The sequence below is a fragment of the Apteryx rowi genome, unplaced genomic scaffold, assembly GCF_003343035.1.
Source record: "Apteryx rowi isolate R43461 unplaced genomic scaffold, aptRow1 scaffold_32, whole genome shotgun sequence".
Taxonomy (NCBI): domain Eukaryota; kingdom Metazoa; phylum Chordata; class Aves; order Apterygiformes; family Apterygidae; genus Apteryx; species Apteryx rowi.
In genome coordinates this window covers 2670277-2680184 of record NW_020449641.1, presented here as the reverse complement: position 1 = coordinate 2680184, position 9908 = coordinate 2670277, and the positions used below count along the sequence as shown (strand labels likewise).

The window sequence follows — 9908 nt, the reverse complement described above, 5'->3', positions numbered from 1 at the left end:
ATTAGAGTAAGAAAAACATGTTTAACAGTACTTTTCAGCCTAAGGTTGCAAAATACCTGCCTGTATGCAGCAGCTGAACATGCAACAGTCACATGGGATCAGCAGATTTGCGTTCTCCCAAATTTGCCACATGGCTATAACCACCCATGTAGCCCATAGGGTGCCTCTGTTTCAACATCGGCACATCAAGGATAACACTGCTTTTCTCAGCCTGCAGACATGATTTAGTGTTTAAGGGCTCTGAAACCTTTGCCTACGGAAACGCAAAGTATCAGATACAGAGAATTGTTCAGGCCTGTAATTTTGCCTCTCCTTCATCCCTTTCACTTTGAAACGTGCTATCCCCATGCTATCTGGAGCAGCTTCTCTTACCTGCTGTGGGGCACGTACGCCTGTCCCTTAGCGCATGCTAATTCCCCTTACGGCACCTGAGCTACGCAGGGACAGTGTCAATACACCACCACGCGCACTGCCAGCCCAGCGAGCCAGGCTGCGACCACGCGGCTTGGCTGTTGCACTGGGACGAAGGATGGGCTGCGAACTCACCCCTCATACGCCACCAGGGCTAAAGCAAATCCCCCGCATTTAAATCATCATTAGAAGTGACTCCAAAGCTTAAGAAATGCATTTCAAGGCAGGCATGATGCTCTCCAAACACGCTCAAGGCCCAGCACCGTGACAGGCTCCTCAGGCTGGAGTGGTTATGGGCGCCGCGCTGCAGGAGGAAAATCTTTAGTCCTAATTTACAGGTCACCCTTTTACAGCTCCATGCCTGGAGCAGGATAAAATCCTTGCTGTGGCTAGCATCAGCAGTCACAGGGTCAGTCCAGGTCCTGGAGAAACACCAGAGCACCTGCTCCGAAGCCCACGATGCCAGCTGCGGGTGTCCCCTCAGGAGGCGCAGCCGGGCAGCAGCTGCCGGGATGCTCAGCCGCCCCGCGTGTCCCCCCGCACGCCGCCCACCGGCTGGGACGGGGCCGGCCGCCCGTGAGGCGGGAGGGGAGCTTGGCCTTCGCGGTCCACTTGGTTTTTGATTGCCTTCGCTCCGGTCACATCCTCGGGGTGACAAGACGGAGCAACACATGGGAGGGAATGGCCCCAGGGTGCTCACGCGGGCGTATCAGCAGCCGGCCCCGGCCCGCTCACGGAAACACCCAGGTTTCCGTGGAAGCCTCGGCCCTGCTCGTCACGTCTTCCCACACACCGCRCAGGAAAGGGGGGAACTGCGAGAGGAACAGAGCACCATCATTTCTGACACAGAAAATCAGCCGGGCTGCCCCCAAAACGCCAAGCTCAGCTACCAGCAACAGGACAGGCTGCATCCAAACGCCGCTGAAGCCGGGACGGGCCCCCAGGCGCACGCGCATGCTCAGCCACCAGCCACACTCCTCTGCGGCACGGGGCCGACGCGGGGCCGGCAGCCCCACGGAGGGGCCGGCAGCACGGGGGCCATGCGTGCACATGGGCAAAGCGCCCCATTTCCCACCCCGGCGCCTGCGCCACCTGCCCAGGCTGCAAACCCTCGCGGACGCAGCTCGCTCCCCTCGTGCCAGCGCCAAGCCCAGCACGGTGGTGCCCAGGGCCCCGTTGAGGCCTCCAAGCGTTGCGGCGGCTCAAGCGGCCTGTTGAAACAGCAAGGATTAAAATGAAGTCTGCAGACTCCAAATACATCCCGTCTGCGGGAACATGCTCCAGCAGTCCCGTCGCTGTTGGCTGTTATCATTGGCGGCTGAGCGCTTTCCAGCTCACATCCCATCCTTGCACAAACTCAGGTGTCTTTTCTGGCCAAAAACAGCCGAGTCCGCTTCTCACCCAAAAACCTGATGCAAGTCCAGCTCCCTCAGAAAACCTAAAGTCGAACCGAATATTAATCCTCACTTAAAAGGGCAAAGGAAAACCAAAGGTCTAACTCTTTAACAAAGCTCTAAATTTAAAGCAGGGAGAGTACAACAGCAACAGGTCTGAACCAGTCTAAAAATACCAGCTAGCGAAGACGACGCACGCATCACTAAGTACCAGCGCAAGCCGTTTTTCATCCGCGCCCCTTCCCAAGTGAAAGGATGAAGCGCCCTGCTTTCCGTCGGAGGCGCAGGGCTCGCTGCTGTGCGGCCCCCAGAGCCGGCGTTAAAAGCACTCTACGCGCGTTACATGCTCCAAATGACAGGAGGAATGCGGGGTGGTGGATCTCCACTCCAGGTTCCTGGGCATGGTTTTAGCTGCCATGAATAAAACAGGAAGCAAAAGGCGCTCCAGGTTCCCCCCACACCCTCCATCCTGACTTTCTGGATGAACTGCAGTTTCCTTTCAGGAAAGAGAAAGGAAGGGGGGAAAAGGAGAATCAAACAGCTGCAGTATCAGACAGATTAAAAACCTCAAACTAAGGAAAAATAAAGAATAATAGGAAAAAACATGCACTGAACTGCCATCCAGTTACAGCAGCTAAACTTCTTCGGTTCCCTAATGAAACAGAGTTAAATATTAACATTCAAGATTCATGTTATACAGGCTTTTTAACACATACTTCTTGCTTTTGAGACAGAAATCATATTTAAGCTATATTTTACTTGCTGACCATATATACACATACATACTCAACTAACTCACTAATATGGTGCTTTGCTGCCTTGCTGGACTAGCCAGTGAAACTAAAGGGAAGAACATGACTGAATGGAAGCTGGCTTAATTATCTTTATACCTAGGCCTGAAGAAACAACACAGGGGAACGTTTTGCCATTGAGAGTAATCCACCAAGCTATTTTTCCCTGCTACAGCAATTTTCATTGGGTCCCTTTCGTTGACTGGTGTGCAGAGATCCACATGCCTGCCTCTACCAGCAGACACGCACACACTTTGATGCAATCCATCTGACCAAACAAAACAAAAAAATCCCAAGTCACTTGCTAAAGCAGCAATGATGCACTTACCAGCATCCAGGCAAGCTCCTTCACTGATACGCTTCTCTCTTGAGCGGATCAAATTTGGAACAAGGTCCAGGAGCAAGAGAGAACTGAAAACTGACCACAACAAGCTTCCAAAACAAGAAGGGGAAAAAAAAAAAAGGAAAAAAAAAACCTTACTACAGGAATTCAAATCCTGCTTCCACCAGACCCTGAGTCACCTCCCCTCCCTTGCAATAGATCAGAGCAATGGGTAAACATTTCCAAATATGGAGATCAAAACTCCAAAGGATGTCAAAAAAAATCACCCTTCTCTCCCTGGCTTTGGCACTCGGATGACTTGCCCCCCTCAAGACTGAATTCCAGGCGCTGCGCACATTATCCACACCGACCCTTGCGCAGCCTGAGCCCTGGGTACACGTTACCGGTGCCGTCCTGGCCTGCGCTTGAGCAGCTCCTGGCCTGACCCACGACACGCAGAGCGCGTTTCCGTCCCCTCCTGGGACACACGGGCAGCGCGCACGCACGGCGCGCGACGGGGCGAGCTCCGGGAGAGCCTTCACCCCTCACCCCAGGCTGCTGCAGCAAACCTCCATCCCTCACTTGACTCATCCGCAGAAAACAGACCAGAACTGTTTTTCAGAGCGTTATTGGAAGGCAAGTAGGCAGAATCAGGCTCTGTTTATAGTGATGCTAGCTCAGCAGCAGAAGAGGCAGCGCACAGCAATCAGTCCCCCTAGAGAAAGGGATCAGACCTATCTGGCAAACGGGGTACGCCGGCACGAGCAAGATTGTGTGTGGCCGCAGGGTCGCACTTGCCACAGCCAACTCCAACTGCTCCCTGGGGCAGAGAAGAGCTCCCCTGACCTGGCTCATCTTAGCTGGTGCTTTGTAAAACTAACTGTATTTGATTTTGCTTCACGCAAGGAAAACACGGATCTGTGCAAAGGAACGTGCTCTTTGGACAAGCTGACATCTCCCGGCAGGGAAAGGCAGCCCCAGAAAGGCAGCATCCCTCAATTCTTGCCCTGCCAGAACCATTCTTCCAGCCTGAAACCAAAAGGTTGCCTGCCTCAGCCCAAATGACTGTGCCCCTGTTGCACAAGCAGTACGAGCACAGTTAAGAAAAGGTTTGTCAGTGCCCCAGAAGGCTGCCTGCTGGCACTCGCGATGGGGGACCCCGCAGCTGAAGGGACCCAGCGGGCACAGAGCCTCTCCTCTACTTTAAGACAGGCTCGAACTTTGATGCTCATCCCATGAAGCGAATTTGGGAGGCGGAACAGTTATGTTCACAGGGCACCAGCCAGCCACAGAGCCTGCCTGTGCGCAAGAGCCATTGACCCATAACAACGCTCCCATGGGGTACCGGGACAGTGCTCCTTTCCCATCCTTGCACGTCTCCCCTCAGCTGCAAGAGCCGATCCGCAGGTGACAGGGAGGCAGACACTCCTGCTGGCATCCCTGGCAGAAGAGCAGGGGTGAAACCCTCGCAGCCCTTCTGCCCAGAAGGAAAGAGATCCTCCTCGTAGCTGCAGCCATTAGCTATACTGAGCACGCAGCGTTTGAGGAATGTGCAAATCAGGACGTTTTCAATGGGAACAGACTGCCGAGTTGATACTACCAGAGCGATCCCCCACCACCACCCACAAGATGCTATTGAATTTATAGGAAAGGAATTCCAAAGCTGACTCTGCCCATGTATGGCCAAAATAAACTGTAAAAAAGCGACATTACAACACATCTGGCTTTTACTGATACTGAATCACAGAGTGAGAAGAGGTGAAACCCTGCAGCAACAGAGGCCATATAATTACCTCCAGTAACTATACAGAGGTCAGGGATCCACAACAGCGTGAGTTCAGCCACTGATACCACAGGTGAAAGAAAACACATAAGCCTTTGCCTCAGGAAAAAAAAGAACAACAACAAAAAATACAAAGCTTTCTGCCTTTTAGAATAGGAATCACACTTAATGTAATGATCCATCATTACCACTGCAAAAAAAATAAAACCAGATTCAGGCTCTGTTTATAGGAATGCTAGCTCAGCAGTAGGGCAATACAGGGCAATTACAGGGCAATACAGGCATATGTCCATTACACTTAAGTCAGCTTCCATAAACAACCAACAACTCAAATGACAGCAAGAGGTACACCAGGGCAACACCAGTACAACATTTTCCCCAAATGCAGGATGGGACAGAATCATTCTTGGTGAGCAGCTGATTAATTATTTTTCTAAAAACTCAGTAAAACCTCCCCAGGGGCAACATACCCCAGCCAGCAGCCTGCCTTTCAGGAGTATTCTCCACGGTCAGAAATGGAGATATTCTGAGCACTGTAGTCACCATGGTAGAAGATGCTCCAAAACTATAGTAAGAAGGGTCATATAAGTGCCCGGAAAGATTTTGCAGACTCTGACCAAATTTCTCTGCCCTTTACAGAAAGCAACTCCCAGGGCATTGCCTGTGTGAATAACATGAGTTTCAACAGCAAGATGAAGTTGAGAATAGCGTAAGACAAGCAAGGGAACAAAAGTGCTGGAGAAGAAGCAACTGGAATAGTTGAAAGCTTGTCCCGGGAGCGCATCAGCTCTTACTGATCTAGGCTGCTGGAGCATTAACAGACTGAGGTTCTCCTTAACAGTTAAATGCCACTAACGCGCCTGCCCTGCCAGCAGGGGAAATATTAGCTGTGTCAGCTCAAGAGGCAAATGGCTTACCAAACCGGAGAGGAATGCAGGCTGCAGAGTGGCACAAACAGTGGGGACGGGAAAATGAAACCCAGGGGAATGCTGGCTGCTAATACCACCTCTTATTTACACAGGGGTCAGGCAGGATACATTTTATGGYGCCTGGGGTTGAAACCTGGGACTAACAGCTTTGTGACCTTAGAGGGACTCCCATGCCAGAAACAAATAAAGTTGTTAGAGGGACTGGGAGCTTAGGGCCTGGAGCATATCAGGGCAAGCCAGTTCCTGGCTCCTGGCAGGCAGCCTAGTGCTGCTTTTCAATAAGTGCGAATTGTACCCACCGGACTGGAAGCAAGCACTAACTTCACCCTTCAAGGACAGCGCACAGGGATGGGGGCACCCTCAGCCCACGAGGATCCCTCGCAGTCAGGAGCAAATGCGTGCGTCTTCGAGAGCATTTGCTGATTAGAAACCCACCACGTGGCTATTTCCCCAGCTTCATGTTCCTGAGGGACAGCATTATGATCTCCCTTTGGTTTCCCAGCTGAAATGGCATTATAGCCTCTCCCTTTCCACCCTGCTTGTTTTAAACAGTGGTACCTAAGGAGTCTGGCTGAACTGGCTCTTTGCCTTCCTCTCATTCACCCCAGGACATCCTCCCTTTTGGAGGCAGGACTGCCACAGCATCACTGCAGTCCCAGCTTTTGAATGCATGAGCCAGAGTTCGGTGCCTCTACTTTAGAGCACCTTTCACCCCAAACTGCACAGAGGAGAGAAACCCAAGGGAAGAAGAAATCAGCGCCCAACCATATCCTAACCAAGAGCTCCCTGCTACACAGTGCCACAAGCCACTCTCCTTGCACCACTTCTAACCCTGGAAAATAAAAGGTTGGGGGCCTGGTAATAAAATCCAACCCAAGCCTCCTGCATAGAAGTACGGATCGTTATCACTTGGCCACTCGGTCAGGCGTGAGGAATTTCTTTTAAATGACATTACATAAGCTGACATTACGTAAGCAGAACTGCTCTGTATATTTGATTCATAAAAATGTCTCAGAGGCAGAAAGCACAACTGCATGACATACATAACGCAAGGATTGCTGCGGCTTCACAGGCAGACAGACCATGGAAAACAGCCATAATGCAGAGAGTGAGGACTAGAGATGTTCATATGCTCACATGCACAAATACAYATGCATACCCACCCTCCCCCAACATGCACAAGAACAGATTTAGGACTTGCAAGCTGAAGTCTTCTACAGCCAAAAGTTAACACAAATGTTTGTGACAGTTCCACTTTGCAGGCAAAGGCAAAGACTGAGTGCAAAGGAATAAATATAGAAAAAAGTCAGGCAATCAAAGCAGGTGTTGGCTTGTAAAACCTTGGCCAGAAAGGCTCTCCAGGAGGTTGGATCTGGTAGCTTTGCAACAGCTCCACAGAGAGAAGAAGAGACAGAGAGAGAGAAGAAAAAAGACAGCATGAATGCATATGCATTCTTTTATCTCCTTATATAGTATATACAGACATTTGGTATATACACCCCAAGCTCATACACTTCATATAGTATATACTATATATGCATTGTGCATCTTGGTTTCAGTGTGCCCAGATTTGTACAGTGTGTATCTATAAATATATGCATTTATTATGCATGCATTTGTGAATACCCTCCCCACATCACCTATACATGTATGGTATCACACCATACACCACTCGACAGAGCATAACTAACACCTCAGTCACAGTCAGTCACGACTTCTGAACACTTGCAACTTCTCACAGGTGCTAAGCCCTTCGCCACCAAGGCCTCTGGGTGCAAGCACCAAAGTGAATCTCTATCTTTGTCTCATATTTCCCAATGATCCCAACCCCTCTCCACACTCAGGAGTCAATATAATTTATTTATTTGCAGAGAGCCACGAACAAAGTGCTACTCTCAGAAAAGCCACAAATTCTTCGGAGAAAGCTCCCCTCACGCCTGTGAGATGTGCGTACGTACCAGTTCTCGCACTACACAGCTTTGCCCAGGGGGAAGAAGTCGGTGAGGCGGCTTTTGGAGATATGCAGGGCTTCCGTCTTCCTCAGGCTCCTCCTGAGTCACGACTTTGGATTTCTTTCCCAGCCCTGTGAAGAGAGAGAGTTTTCCATGTGATGCATGCCGGGTGGGCCTCCCAACAACTCTTCTCCAAAACTTGCAGTTTAACCCACACAGCTTCTGGGAAATGGAGCATTTTCTTCTCTGGCTTTCTTAGACAGAAACCTCCATTTTTCTGGACTGCTTTACAGCAGCCACTCTGTGCACCCCATAAAAGCATCACCACTGCAAACCACGCCAATATGCAATGCTGAGTTTTAAGGCGACACATTAGGAATACAACAAAACATGCCAATTTTTAAGGGTAGGGATGTAAGATTGAAAATGGCTGAGTTACCATGCAGCAGCTGAGCTGTGATAAGGTGTTGCACACTCAGTTTGCATTTTCCCATAGTTTAAATTTTACCTTGTGAGTGGCACAGGCTGAGAAATGCAGGCTTTCAGTTACCACAACTCAGTTGACAAGTTATAACTCTTCAAGCCACGGCTACTAGACTATTATTCATGCCTCTGAGGAGAGAGAGGTAAAAGGAGACAACGTGRCAGAACAGGGTAAATCTATGGTTAGTCTCTGTGACCTGAAGTACAGTGAGAGAGCTAGGAGGCATCATTTAATTCAGGTTTGAAGCTCATGGAGCTTGCCATTGCCGTGAGCAGAGCTATACTACCATCCTGTTCACTAAAYCCTCCACCTCTATGCAGCCCTTTTTTGGAGGCGTTCTGTTAAATTCCCATTCAGGGGTTTTCTCACTCCTTCCTGCAGGAGCACAGCTGCAAAGCAAACACCACCTATTCTTCAAAGCCTCCCTCTACCTTTCCTTTAGGGGGACCCATGCAGTAAAAGCAAAGTGACACAGTTGGTGCTGGTTTTCCCTCTACAGAAGACAAAGGCAGAGTTAACAACTTTGCGGTCAGCACAGGGGCCAGCCCGTCAGCCATCCCAGTTCACTGAGTCACTGTGGCCAGATGAACAGACGTGCCTGCACGTGGCACACCAAGATGGACCACTGCGGCCCATGCTGATATGCGGCATCTGAAACGCACACTCCTTCCTGCCTCTCCCTACAGCCTKTGCCCTGTCCTCTCCACATCCTGGCTACCCCACGAGCGCTATCTCGCTCACAACAAATGCCATCTTCGCTCAGCACACAGCTGTGAAGTCACGACTACCCTTTAGGGTTTGTCACTTGAACCAGTTCCCCGTCATGCCTAGCAGAAGTTGTCCGCTGTTGCTTTCAAGGCCCTCACAGCTCACCTCAGCCCTGTATGCCTTCTCCCCTAATTCTTCAAAATCCACCTCCTGGGAGAACTTTGGCAGCAGTTTGACTGTGAAGCCCACCATCCCACCAGCTAATCACTACTGTCTYCTTGCACTCCTTGCCTGCATCCACCCACCGTATCTCCTGGGCACATGGACCAGTCCTATCATTACACAGAACCATGTAAAGCATCACTCTGAGCAAAAGGTTATTGCCATTGGCTGATGTAATGAAAGAAATGCTCGATTCAGGTTTGCATTTTTCCTACCTGCACTGCTCACAAGAAGGTATTTTAGCCCGTAAGGTCTATAAGCAATTCATAGCAAAACACAAGAGGAAGAGAGCTGGACAGCTCACAGTACAGGCCACCCTTCTCAGGCCTTCACCTACCCTTTGCACCCAGCACAACAGTTCCTTTCCACATCAGGACACCCTTGTCACTGTACATCAGACCTGATACTACCACAGCAAGGGGACAGGATTTTCACCTCTCCTAAGTGGCAGTAGATCTCCATTGTGTCAAAGTCACAAGAACATGCTGGGGTCCACCCTGCCCCCTCTTAGCTCAGCCCAACACAAAGACCACAGTCCCTATGACAGCACCCAGCCCTGATTCCCCACAGGGTTGGACCCAAGTCTAGGCAGAACAGGCATCAAGAGTCCCCAGAACCCTCAGGTGCAACAAGAGCAGATTCAACCAGAGATTGCAATGGCCCATTACTGGCCTCTCCCACTCACTACAGGCTCGGGACAAAGATGAGTAACTACAGGGGTTTATTGCTGGTGAACTCAGCCAACGAGCAATTTCTCTCCATCCATCAAGGAGGAGACAAGTACAAGCAAATATTATGGTTGTGCATGTTTACTTTTCATTCTAAAATGATGTAGAGTTATATACAATTTAGGTCCTTCCCACAGGCTCCTGGCAAAATGCCCTTTGGTCTTATCTGTAAAGGCTGAAGACA

At 50.2% G+C, this 9908-nt stretch overlaps 1 protein-coding gene across 17 annotated transcripts in view; it reads right to left on the bottom strand.

Annotated features, from left to right (window-relative positions):
• Nucleotides 1-9908, bottom strand: part of LPP (LIM domain containing preferred translocation partner in lipoma) — a 369106-nt gene that overhangs the window by 335690 nt on the left and 23508 nt on the right. For 7 of the 17 annotated variants that reach the window (XM_026070825.1, XM_026070818.1, XM_026070814.1 and 4 more), the window contains exons 1-2: nt 8091-8339; nt 7589-7713 (exon numbers count right to left, since the gene is read on the bottom strand). The gene's annotated coding sequence lies outside the window, so the exon portion shown is untranslated. Of the gene's footprint in view, nt 1-2924; nt 3029-6970; nt 7021-7588; nt 7714-8090; nt 8340-9908 lie in introns of those variants that run through there. The other 10 variants (XM_026070809.1, XM_026070811.1, XM_026070812.1 and 7 more) reach the window with 4 other exon arrangements.